The sequence below is a fragment of the Balaenoptera ricei genome, chromosome X (assembly GCF_028023285.1).
Source record: "Balaenoptera ricei isolate mBalRic1 chromosome X, mBalRic1.hap2, whole genome shotgun sequence".
Taxonomy (NCBI): Eukaryota; Metazoa; Chordata; class Mammalia; order Artiodactyla; family Balaenopteridae; genus Balaenoptera; species Balaenoptera ricei.
This window is the reverse complement of record NC_082660.1, coordinates 34,176,112-34,189,017: the sequence shown is the minus strand read 5'-3', so window position 1 is coordinate 34,189,017 and position 12,906 is coordinate 34,176,112.

The following is a 12,906-nucleotide window of genomic DNA, read 5'->3' as shown; positions in this document are numbered from 1 at the left end:
ACACTATCTACTGCACTTCCCTTATTTATTCATATCTGCATTAGAATAAGAACCTCAGAAGTACATACATTTTCCAAATGATGTTTGATCGTTTCAGAATACTGTGGGAATTCTATGTCCATTGATCTGGATATGACACTTCCATTAATTTATAGTAAGATTCCATTAATTTTTCCAGTGGCTCAGTTAACACTGTTAATTCAGATTAAGGAGCAAACCCTCCTGGGTGTTTTTCACATTAATTGCCATCATGCTGGGTCTCCTGCATCCAGTATAGTAATCCATCTTTTGCACTTGAATGCAAGGCTCTTGTTTTCCCTAGTAGGTTTCACCTTGTTGCCTTCACCTCATCATTCTCTCCCAGTAGGTTCCTTAAAACCTCTGTTTCTATTATTTGAGTTCTAAGTCAACTGTCCTCTGCAGAAAAGAGTTAACATAGCAGGCCTGAGACTAGTATCCTTAGAAAGGTCACCAATTTGCAAACTTGGCCCTTGGCTGGTATGTGGGAGTTTCAGTTTCAGGGGATTTTTTTTTTTCTTATCTGATATTAAGATTTTTTATAAGGTTATCATAGTTAAGACAGTGTGATATTGGTGTTGGGACAGAATACTTAGGGCGAAAAAGGAATGACTATTCCATTCCATAGGATAGTAAATAACCAATATGATAATTGGTTATTCATATGCAAACAAAGGAATTGCCTCTCTATCTTGCTCCATATATAAACATAGATTCTATGTGGGTTAAAGACTGAATGTAAAAGGTAAAACTTTTAAACTTTTAGAAGACAATATAGGAGGCTATCTTTATGAATGTGTAGTAGGAAAATAATTATGAAACGTGGTCCACAAAGCACATATCATAAAGAAAAAAACTGATAAATTCAACTATATTAAAATTAATAATGGCTGCTTATCAAAAGATACCTTAAAGATAGTGAACAGATAAGCTACAAATGAGAGAAGATATTTTCCACACATATCACCTAGAAAGGATTGTTTTACAGAATAAAGAATCTCAAAAAGCTGTATGATAAAAACATAAGCAACCTGATAGAAAATTAGGCAGAAGAAAGGAACTGTAAGTATTTCTTAGGGAGGTACTTTGAGACTTGAGTTCCTATAAGCTGGCTTCTCTGTCCTTTTGACATGGCTTTGAGTACTTATTAATGCTACAATTTGATGTTCCAAGCTCATTTGCACTTTCCCTTTCTTAGCCCTAGAATCAGCCAAGGAACCCTGATTCCTTTTAGGGGAGAATAGTATTTGGGAACCAAGATCTGCATTCTAGGTGTAATTATTACTATTGTGGTGTCACTGTTCCCATTCTCCCTCTGTGGACAGATGGGAATATTTGCACATACACACATATGCACATGTACACATTTACATTTATGTTTATTTCCATGCATTTCTACAATACTGAAAACTGTTAAGTTCACACCAACATCTCCAATTATAATCCATCACCACGTAGTTCAATCTCATTTTCTCCTCTGATCTCATTATCCTTAAAACATTTACTTATTTGATCAAGTCCCTTAGGTGCACCAATCTCCCTCTGCAGCCACCACCACCTCCCTTACAGCAGTGACTTCCTTACCCCACTTGGACCCCAGGGCTGCTGCAGGTGGACACCACCGCTTGGACTCCCTCTTCATCCGACGCAGTCCCGACACCCTGAGCCAGGCCACCCGTCATGCCTGGGCTCCCTATTTACCCTGCTCAGGCCCCAGCACCCACGCCAGGCCTTCCTCCTATGCAGATGCTCATGTTACCTCACTCTGGGCCACCATGGCTTTCCCTATCCTGGTGCAAACGCCTGTCCTGCTTGTCTATACCTCATGGCTTTATGATTGAGTTATTCGGGAAAAGAAGGGAAGAGGAAGAGAAGAGCTACCTCTAGATCTTTATGGTTTCACTTTTTATAATTATCTCTTTAATCCATGGAAATATGTTATGATTTAAAGAGGGAAAAGAGGTTTGGGGGGCAGTGAAGGGGATTAGGAGGTACAAACCTCCAGCTATAAAATAAATAAGTCACAGGGATGTAATGTACACATAGGGAATATTATTGACACACAGTAACATTTCAGTAACTTCGTATGGTGAGTTATGGTAACTAGAATTACTGTGGTGATTATTTCATAATGTATAAAAATACCAAATTACTACGTTGTACACCTGAAACATATACTGTATGTCAAGCATAACTTAGTAAAAAAGATAATTTTACTTATTTCAAACCATCATTTACTAAATAATTCTTTATATTCTCATATAAATATCTTTTGATTAGTATAATATACAATGCTGAAATAAAGGACAACTTTTATTGTTGAAGAAAGTCATAGAAAGACAACCTTAGGAGCAAGAAAGCTAATTTGTTCACAATTTCACCTACAACTGAAAGAAGAAAAATAAAGTTGAATTTTAACAAGGCTGAATTTCCCTTTTAGGAAGGCAGTATGTAAAGTCCAATTTGGAAAGTTTTAAAATTAAACAGAGAAAACTATTCACTAAAATGTGAAATTTCAGGATGAATAGATGTAATCATGTCTGGGCTCTGTGACTGCAATACATTAGTTCCTCATGAGGGGTTGTTCTCTACTATATTTTTGGGTGGCAAAATTCTGCCCCCCTTCACCATTAAATAATCAGCCCTTTCCATGTAGTTGCATATTATTTTGGGGATATTTTTGTATTCAAGGTGTTAAAATCCATTATACTTTTTGATGCCTGAATTGCCCCAAGTTTGTCCACTTGGAGCCCCTTCAAGCTGGTTCTTGGGTTTTAAATTTTTTTATTAAATTTTGAAATAATTTCTAAATAAATTTTAGACTTGCAGAAAAGTTACAAAAGTTAGCAGAGAGTTTCTGTATATCCTTCACCAAGCTTCTCCTAATGCTAACATATGCTTACATAACCATAATGTAAATTATCAAAAGCAGAACATTAACAATGATACTATACAATTAACTAAACCACAGACCTTATTTGAATTTTGCTAATGTCTCACTAATGTCATTTTTTTAGTCTACTAGCCAAAACAGGTTCCCACATTGCCTTCAGTTGTCATGTCTCCTTATTTTGTGACAGTTCCTCAGTCATTCCTTGTACTTCATGATATAGACACTTTTTAAAAAATATATTTATTTATTTGCCTACGTTGGGTCTTATTTGCGGCACGCGGGATCTTTAGTTGCGGCATGAGGGATTTTTCAGTTGCAGCATGTGAACTCTTAGTTGTGGCATGTGGGATCTCGTTCCCTGACCAGGGATCGAACCCGGGCCCCCTGCATTGGGAGCACGGAATCTTAGCCATTGGACCACCAGGGAAGTCCCTATAGACACTTTTAAAAAGTACTGGTCCGTTATCTTGTAGGATGTTCCTCAGTTTGGGTATGTCTGGTGTTTTCTCACAATTAGAGTGAGCTTATACATCTTTGGCAAGAATACCAAAGAAATAATTTGCCCTCAGTGCATCATATCATGGATTCATGATGTTCAAGTGTCTTAGAGGTGCTGTTAAACTTGATCACTTGTTTAGGTGGTGAAGGGGTTCAGAACAGGCCTCCCTAAAATATGCCACCTTGGCATGTGAATTATTTTGAGCTGCAGGCAATCTAGACCCTGTGAGCTCAAGATAAACTTTTACCTTTCCCTTAAAAAATTTAAATTGAGGGTCTTGCCATAATAACAGTTATTACTGGAAATAACTTCTTATGACCTATTTGTATGGCAGGACAAACATCTAATTACTAAAAATATACTCTTCTTATTGTCCTCTGACTTACTCTCCTCCCCTCTGAAACTCCATACCCTTAATCCCATTCCTTAACTCAGGATGGCACATATACCTCATTATACCTTCCTGCCTCTGAACCTCTCATGTATGTGGGGTTCCTAGACGTACGAAATTAATTTAGATTTTCTCCTGTTAATCTGTCTCGTGTCGATTTAACTCTTAGACAAGCCAGAAGAATCTAGTGGGTAGGAGAAAGTTTTCTTCCTCCCTGACAGTGGTGTCTGCTTGGATTTCTCCATTATAAAGTTACTGGTTTTCCTTTTGTAATTAACAAATGTCTTGTGGGCACAGCTTTTGAGACTACACAAATACCTTGTTTCTTTCCATACTTTCATCCACTAGTTTTAGCATCAACCAACAGTTCTTGCACACACTAGTTTTTTCTGTGATGTTTGACCAAAGGTGATTTTCCTATTTCCTTCATTCCTTCTTCACTTATTAACTGGAATTATTCTGTAAAGAACAGGTATACTTTCTCCCCAATTTATTTGTTAATTCAATTATTTAGTTGAATTATTTGACTACTATATTATATTCATATGAACGCTTTTGATCTTGGAGCATCTTGTGAGTCTAGTTTTCTGGAACTCTCACTTTGTGAAATAACACTAAAAATATGTTGACATCCACCAGGAATGGGCTAGCAATGTAACTAGAGACTTAAATTCTAACTAGTTTTAAGCCTTTACTAAGCATCATTACTTTTTGACTCTGAATGTACATTGGCATAAATAAATAATAGTCATTATTTTGCACCATCTACATGGCATTGCAACATAAGTCACTAAAAATGCTGCTTAAAGGGAGTAATTAATTCCAGTTCTTCTGTTTGGTACCACCTATGCTACAGACAACTACTTATAATTTTTTTAATAATTGGTATTTGATAGTATTCCTGATAAACAGAAAAATAGCATACTTTCTTAATATAATGCTTTTATGATGACAAAATGTTTTTCCCAGGTAATTTTTAGATGTTGATATTTATAAATTCACTTAAATTGGTGTTTGAAGTGAAGATTATGTAGTCCAACTCGCCATGTAGCCATTGTTTCAAGCCATCCCTACTGAATTCCGCTATTAGCAGTCAATAATGTCTTAAATGCATAGGGTCTGGGACAATAAAATGGTTTGATCAACACATATCTCTATTTTTCTATCATCTATCTATATATCTATCTATCTTTGAGAGTTTCTCTAATAATTGTGATTTATAGGAAAGTTTAAGAATCTCTCTATTTAAGAAATACAATAATACATGACTTTGTCTGATACTCCAGTACACGATTTTGCCTGCTTGTGTTCCAAATTTCTCATGTTCCCAAACTCTGTTACGTTTGTTTATTTATTGTATTTCTTCCATAAACCTAGGATGGTTTAAACTTTCCTTCTTTTCACGCTCCTTGGGTATAAGCCAGTGATGATGAAATTTAGACATATAGCCTAAGATTAGATACTATATAAATTACAGCTTCTGACCTGAAAAAGCTTTAGGTATACCAGTTACCACTGTAATAGGGAGCCTCTGAAAAATATCATCAAAAGGGTGCAGCTGAGGTATTATAGTTTAATGGAAAGAGAAGTGCTTTATGGAAACAGAGGCTTTTGACAGGATTAAAGAAGAGACAAACTTTAGATACGTGGATATGGGGAGAAGCAGGGCATTCCAAGTAAGTGGATAATGTAAGCAATAGATTGGTGGGGTATGAATGGAGGTAACAGACCAATGCTGATGTGGAATCAAGATCATATTTATATAGACACTGAGTAACAGAGAGATCCACACTAATATCTGAAGCAAAGAGAAACTGGTGACTGGACAATCACTTTTGGGTAAGAGATAATGATAACTTGAACTAGAAGCAATGGAAACTGAAAGAAAAAATGATTGGGCCAGCCTTGGAACTCCTAGAAACCTCATATCCTAATCACTGCTTGCAGCTGAGGGATGAGGAAAAGGAAAAGGTAGATGTAAAAGATGAGTGAAACTGGTGACCTGTGCAGCTGACATAGGCATGGGAGACGGGCAGTATCATTCATAGGAAGAGGAAGTTAAGACAAAAAGCTGGCAGAGAGGCACGTGCTGGTGTGAAATACACCCGATATTAGCTCCTGATAGAAGCCTGGGACTTCACAATGCAACAGTCTACACACAGATTTTAAGAAGATAAACTAAGCTGGAGGCTACAGAGAGGTTGAGAGCTGAGTAATGTCGGTAAACATTTAATTAATTTGATTATACATAAAAACATCACACTATTATTGCATTATTAATAAGGGAGATGTATCTTGTTGACTCATGCATAGAAATACACACATAAGTACATATTAGCTTTAACAATGCAAGTCTTTTAAATGTTCTTGTTTTATTTCTATTCACAGTCTTTATCATCTAGAATCATGAAGAAAAAATGAAATAGTAACTGAATGTTTGTTAGAAAAATTTCCAGTGTAGGTCAAGAAACTGGTTAGCCCATGGATGGACCTAGAGAATATTATGCTCAGTGAAATAAATCAGAGAAAGACAAATACTGTATGATATCACTTATATGTGGAATCTAAAAAATAAAAGAAATGAATGTATATAGCAAAACAGAAACAGACTCACTGATAGAGAAAACAAACTAGTGGTTACCAGTGGGAGAGGGAAGGGGGAAGGGGCACGATAGGGGTAGGGGATTAAGAGAAACAAACTACTAAGAATAAAATAAATAACAGGGGTGTATGGTACAGCACAGGGAATTATAGCCATTATTTCATAATAACTTTTAATGTAGTATCAATATAATATACACAAATACTGAATCACTATGCTGTACACCTTAAACTAATACAATAAAAAAAGAAACTGGCTATTCATGGAATAAATGTCTACTGAACATTAATTATATCTGACACCGAAACAGTCATGGTGAAGACGTAAGTAAATATAAGTTCATCTCTCTCTCTCTCTCTCTAGTGACTTATAATCTTGGTGAGCTCAAATAGTATTCTCATCTGAATCCTGATTAGAGTATTATATTTTCATTTGTTACATCACCATAGATTATGTCTCATACTGGACCATAGGCTCCTTGAACTAAAATGTCTTCTACTTCATTTTAGCAGTAACAGACATTATTGACTATTTGTTCAAATTACTAATCACACACAGTGAGTCAACATATTCTCTTCCTGAAAATCATAGTCTTCAGATAGAATTTAAAAATAATAGGAGCTTGAAAGATATTACAGAGACCCTTTATAAAAACAGGTAAAAATATTACCATGTAGGAACTAACATAAACAGTAAGTTAAACTTAGTTGTTAATTGTCTCTGCCCTTTTTGGAGGAACTTTGTCAGAAACGGATTGACTTTATAGTTCAGTAGCTGATATCAACACAAATGGATCCTTTTGTTTCAGGACTTAACATATATTGACAGTTATTTTCTAGAATGAGGTAGAAAATAATACATAAACATCAGCCATTAATTATTAACTTCAGCACTTCAGCAATCCCATACAATGTGCTAAAATTCATTAATAGGGTTATGTTTAAGGAGGGGGAGGGATAGAGAAAACAACCCCAAAATCAAGTAGGCAGGTGCCATAATTTTCTAACCAACCAAATTATCATGACTTTCTTGAGTGTCTACTATGTGAAATATACTATGTGAGGTGCCAGATAACAAGAAACATAAGATGTAACGTACCCTGACCTCAAACAACTTCCAACCAAACTGGAAGTAAACCATCACCCCCTGCATATAAGAACACAACAAAACACACTCAGAGACTAAAAGAGAACCCTCTTATAACAGTTTTTTAACAAGTTATATGAAGACTAATGCAAAGTCCTTAAAGTGCAATTGCCTGAAATAAGAAATGAAAATAACTACAGTTTATGTCTATTAAAGGCTAACAACCTGAAAGGTAGGCAGATGAGAAAACTGAGGCACAGAAAGATGAAGTAACTCGCCCAAGGCCACACACCTGGAATCAATGGGACCCAAAACCAGGTCCAAGTCTTTCCATATGTCATGCTACTTTTCTTCTATGGACTGAACTGTGTCTGCACCAAATTTGTATGTTGAAGCCTTAATCCCCAATATGACTATATTTGGAGACAGGGCTTTTAAGGAGATAAGTAAGGAAAAATAAGGTCACAAGGGTGGGGTCCTAATCCAATAGGACTGGATTACTTATGAGAAGAGGAAGAGACACCAGAGCTCTCTCTCTCTCTCTGCACACACACACAGGGAAAACCACGTGAAGACGCAGTGAGAAGGCAGCTATCTATAAGCCAGGAAGATAGGCCTCACCAGAAACAAACCCTGATGGCACCTTGATCTTGGACTTTCAGCCTCTAGAACTGTGAGAAAATAAATTTATGTTTAAGCCACCCAGTTTGTGGTATTTTACTACAGCAGCCCTAGCAGACTAATACACTCCCTGTAAAAGAAAAGACATGAATCCTTCCTTGCATTAACAATGGGGAAACACTTAGTGTTTTTACATAGTTTAGAACTCTTTTCTTTACCTTATTCCCAAGTTCTCCACCTGCACGCATGGGCACAAGCACACACACCTTTCAATCAGTAGTTGACATTTAGTTAACTATGCAAATGTATTCCAGTGGCTAATTGTGGATTATCTCACTAAACCCAGAGGAGCTTCATACTTACACAGTACAGGCTCATTTCTTTTAGGAAGAAAAGAGAAGGACAAGAAGAGTCTGGGATGTACTGAAGAGCTCCCATAAGCCATTTAAAAATACTTAACCAATGTTCATTTAGAAATCTCTTACTTTAAGTTTCACACACATCATCAGTTTTTCAGCTAACTGCCTATGACAACATTAATGCTTTAATAAACTAGGTAATAACTGATTTAATGTGTAGTATCATGTAGGTTATTGCCATTATAAACCATACTTAACAGTTTAGAAAATCAATAACATATTAAACTAAGGTTAGTGCTTCTGAGAGAGTTCCTTGGCAAACAGTTGTTTTCTGACAGTTTGTGACTGAGTCTTCTGCTTCTTGGAAGGTAGCACATGTTCTGCTGCCTTAGTAACTGTTAAGGGTTGTGTCTATGGAATAATCACATACACACACAAACCCAGACACCAGTGAACCGTGGAAGCACATCTCAAGTTCCATCAGTGGAGCTGCTCTTTTCTAGATCTGAAGATGGGGGAGGAGACAGGGAAGGGGGGCGGCTAAAATCCAGGCCTCATGCTTGTCTCCTTTGCTGTCGCCACACACAAACCCATTTACTGGTGTGGGGTAATTAAAGGGAAAGCAGGGAGTAGCGTGACACATTTGGCAGTGTTCTTTAAATGTGAGTTTGCTGTCCCCAGCTGTCAGGGGTCATGCTAATCTGGTGAAAGAACTCTCCATGCTGTGGCTATTTACTTAACATCGCTGCTTCTAAACATCGTCTTGAAGCTGACAGATAGAGAGAGAAATGCAGATTCATGGGAGACTTAGTGGCAGTGGTTCCCAGGGCAAGATCGTCTGTGTTCTGTCAGAATATATTCCCCTACCTGAGTTTCTGGAGAGTCAACTTAGAGAATAACTGGGAAGTATCTGTGAGGACAATAAATAGATGGCATCATGCTGACTAATCATTCTGGAAAGAATGAGTTCGTAGCCTATATATAAATGTGTGCTATTTTCATGGGAATCCCCATCGCCACACTCCAAGGCCCTTCATTAAGCATACCTCTATAGGTTTTATGCTTTATGCATAAAATCTCATTTTATGTTTACTTCTCCCTCTTCCCTACTACGTGTTCTACAGCAAAAAGTTACTATTGGGTTGGCCAAAAAGTTCGTTTGGGTTTTCCGTAACATCTTAACGGAAAACCCTAACGAACTTTGGCCAACCCAATAACATGAATGCATATCTTATTGATGCAGCACGGGGCAAAGCTCAAGTACATTATTTGTAAAAGGATAAAAGAGATACAGTGTAATGTAGAATGAAAAGCATTCAACTGAGAGGCAGGAAACCTGTGTTCCTCTTCTGAGCTTGTGATTAAACTACTGGGTGACCACGAGGAAATGACAACATCCCAGGACGTCAGGTTTCTCATATGTACCAGGGAACTGGCCGAGATCTCATCTAGGTCCCTTCTAGTGCAACATTATTCCAGTGATTACTGCACAGTTTCTATGTGCTAGTCACTACTCGGAGCGTTTTCCCATCCCTTTGATCTTCACAACACCCTTGCGAGGTAGGTGTCTTCATCCCATTTCATGACTGGAGATCCAGAGCCTGGAGAGAATAAGCAAAGTGCCAGAGACACAGCCTGCAAGTGGCTTGGCCAGAACTCTGTGTTGGAATGACTACACTGTACTCTTCACATGGACCAAAATGCTATGAATGGACAAAGGTACTTTTTGTCATCAAAGCTCTTCCTCAAGGATCTTGGATTTAGGAGCTAATACCTGAGAGATGGGCAAATTATATCAATATATTGAGGTGTTTGAGTACTAGCTGATTATCAGCCACTTCCCTGAGCTTCCAGACGTCCTCTTTGTCATTGCCCTAGACATCCCCCCTCACTACCATATGATCCATTCAGCAACTAAGGTGGCACACCTGGAACTGCCTTCCAGGACCCTCTTCAGCATTAGGACCTGTCTCCATTCTGCTTGGACACTACACTGTAATACTGGTTGTGAAGAACTTTAAAAAGTATCCCTGAAATTACTATCATAGCCACCCTCCCTTCCTTTTACCTGCAGGCCGAGACAGAATGAAGTGACTTCTGCCCCAAGACATTTTTCAAAGCTCCTAGTTGAGGGTGAATGTTGATTTAGAGTTAAGGTTAGCTTGGCTGAGTTGTTCCACATCTGCTTCTCAAGTTTTCTGGCTGAGTTCTGTCCCCTATTCCTGAGGTCCTGTTTGGGGATCTGGTTCCCAATTACCCCTACCTATCTCTGAGCTCCTAATAGGAGACTGTCTTCAGTTTGTCCTCTCTTATGTCTGGCCTTATCTTCAGTACATGCCTGATATTTCCTCCTCTTCTGATTGCCAGGTTTCTAGATCTATTTCTTGCTTTTATTTGCCTATGGCCTTACCTAACATATCCTCTGATCTTCAGTAGAATTCACTCCCTCTCTGGTGGATTTGGCTGGTTTGAGGCCCTCAACTTCTGTTCTACCTGTGGCTATAGGCCACTGGGGAGTCGTTGCCCGCAGATGAATTTGTCCATGTGAGAGACTTTCCTTCTGCATGCAGTGTTTTCCCAGCCTTACTAATGTTATATCTACCCCTCCACTTTAAAAGGAACTAAAGTATTTCTTTCTTTGTTGCTATTTAAAAAAAAAAATCCAATCTCTATCACTCTCCATCATACCCTATATTTTACTTATTTATCTTGTTTATTTTATTTACTTTATTTTATTTTATTTTTGGCCACGCGGCATGCAGGGTCTTAGTTCCCCGACCAGGGATCGAACTCATGCCCCCTGCAGTGGAAGCACAGAGTCTTAACCACTGGACTGCCAGGGAAGTCCCTATCTTGTTTATTTTCTATCTGCATAGAAGGTAAGCTCTATTACGTTAGGATTTTTTTGGGGGGTTTGTTCATTGATGTATCTCAAGCACTTGAAACAAGGTCTACCATAAGTAGGTCCTTGGAAAACATTTGTTAAATGAATGGGTGAATGAATGAATTCACCCGTGTCTTGTTGTCTTTAACAATTGAGTTACAAAAGTTATCTCCTCATAGTTTTAAAACGAACTAAGAAGAAATAAATCATTGTACCAAAGTAGACAATAGTTTGGCAATAAAGTTATGCCCTAGAATAGACAGCACTGTGCTTGGTCAGCAGAGTGGTGGAGAACTGGTCTGTGTGGGTAGATGAATTGTGTGAGCTGAGCCAGAGCAGGGGCTAAAGGCCAGAGTAGCAAGTGTCCTGATTACTCAGCCAGCAAACCTCACAGGATTGGCCTGTACATAACACCCTCCTCGGCTCCACAGACCTCTCTGCACAGATGCTTTCATTTGAGTTTGAGCTCTCATGCCCCTTTCTAGGAGGTTTACGTGCATGTTGTTTGGCATGCCTGCCTGCTACGTGAAGCCCATTTACCCTCAGGAAGATGTTCACCACACAGGCAATGGCAGACAGAGTTCACCTTAACTCTGCCCACTGCCATGTCAGACGCTGACTGCTATGAAGACAGTTTCATAGAAACAATTTTACTTTGTATTTCTAGAATTGCCTTTGAATTATTATCATTGTATTGATGATCTTAAACTACAACAGAAATTCTCAAAGTAAATAGGCTTAAGTAAAACGCAGGTGTATACTACCAGCCAAACCCATCAAAACCAATAACAAGCATTTACCATGATTATTTCTGATATAAAGAAACATTGGTTCAATATTGTGAAAACCTGCATTTATAAATACTTTCTTTCCAGGATGCTGATCAATACCAATCAGGCCTGCCTCTCCTTCAGGAAACTGCTTCCCTCATAGCCTTTGCTTCTTTGATAGGCAGGTTTTGTAACCTAAACTCATGTCCAGGCCATGGTGAGGCTGTCAGGAGAGGGCATCTGACTGAAGACTCATTAATCCATGGACAGCCCTGTAGCTGTGTGGTTTGATAGGACAGTTATGCCAACCTGATTTTCTTTCTCAAGAATTTGAACACAGAGAGTCAGAAAATAATTTATCAGTCAGAACTGGAGGCAGAAACTGAAGGGATGAAGTGAGAATGTAAAAAGCTAACATTTACCGAGTCCCTACTATGTGCCTGAGACTATCTAGCACATTACATGGGCTATCTTTTAAATCCCTATAATAACTCTATGACCCAGGCACTAGTCTTAATTTGCAGGCCCAGGGAAGGTAAATTACTTGACTGTGCAATAACTCGTGGGGTCATGGTTGAAGCTGAGGTCTGTGTGATTCCAGAGCCTCTTCCCTTTTTTATTTTTTAAAATTTATTTTATTTATTTACTTTTTGGCTGCATTGGGTCTTCATTGCTGCGTGTGGGCTTTCTCTAGCTGCGGTGAGCGGGGGCTACTCTTTGTTGCGGTGCGCGGGCTTTTCATTGTGATGGCTTCTCTTGTTGCGGAGCACGGACTTTAGGCGC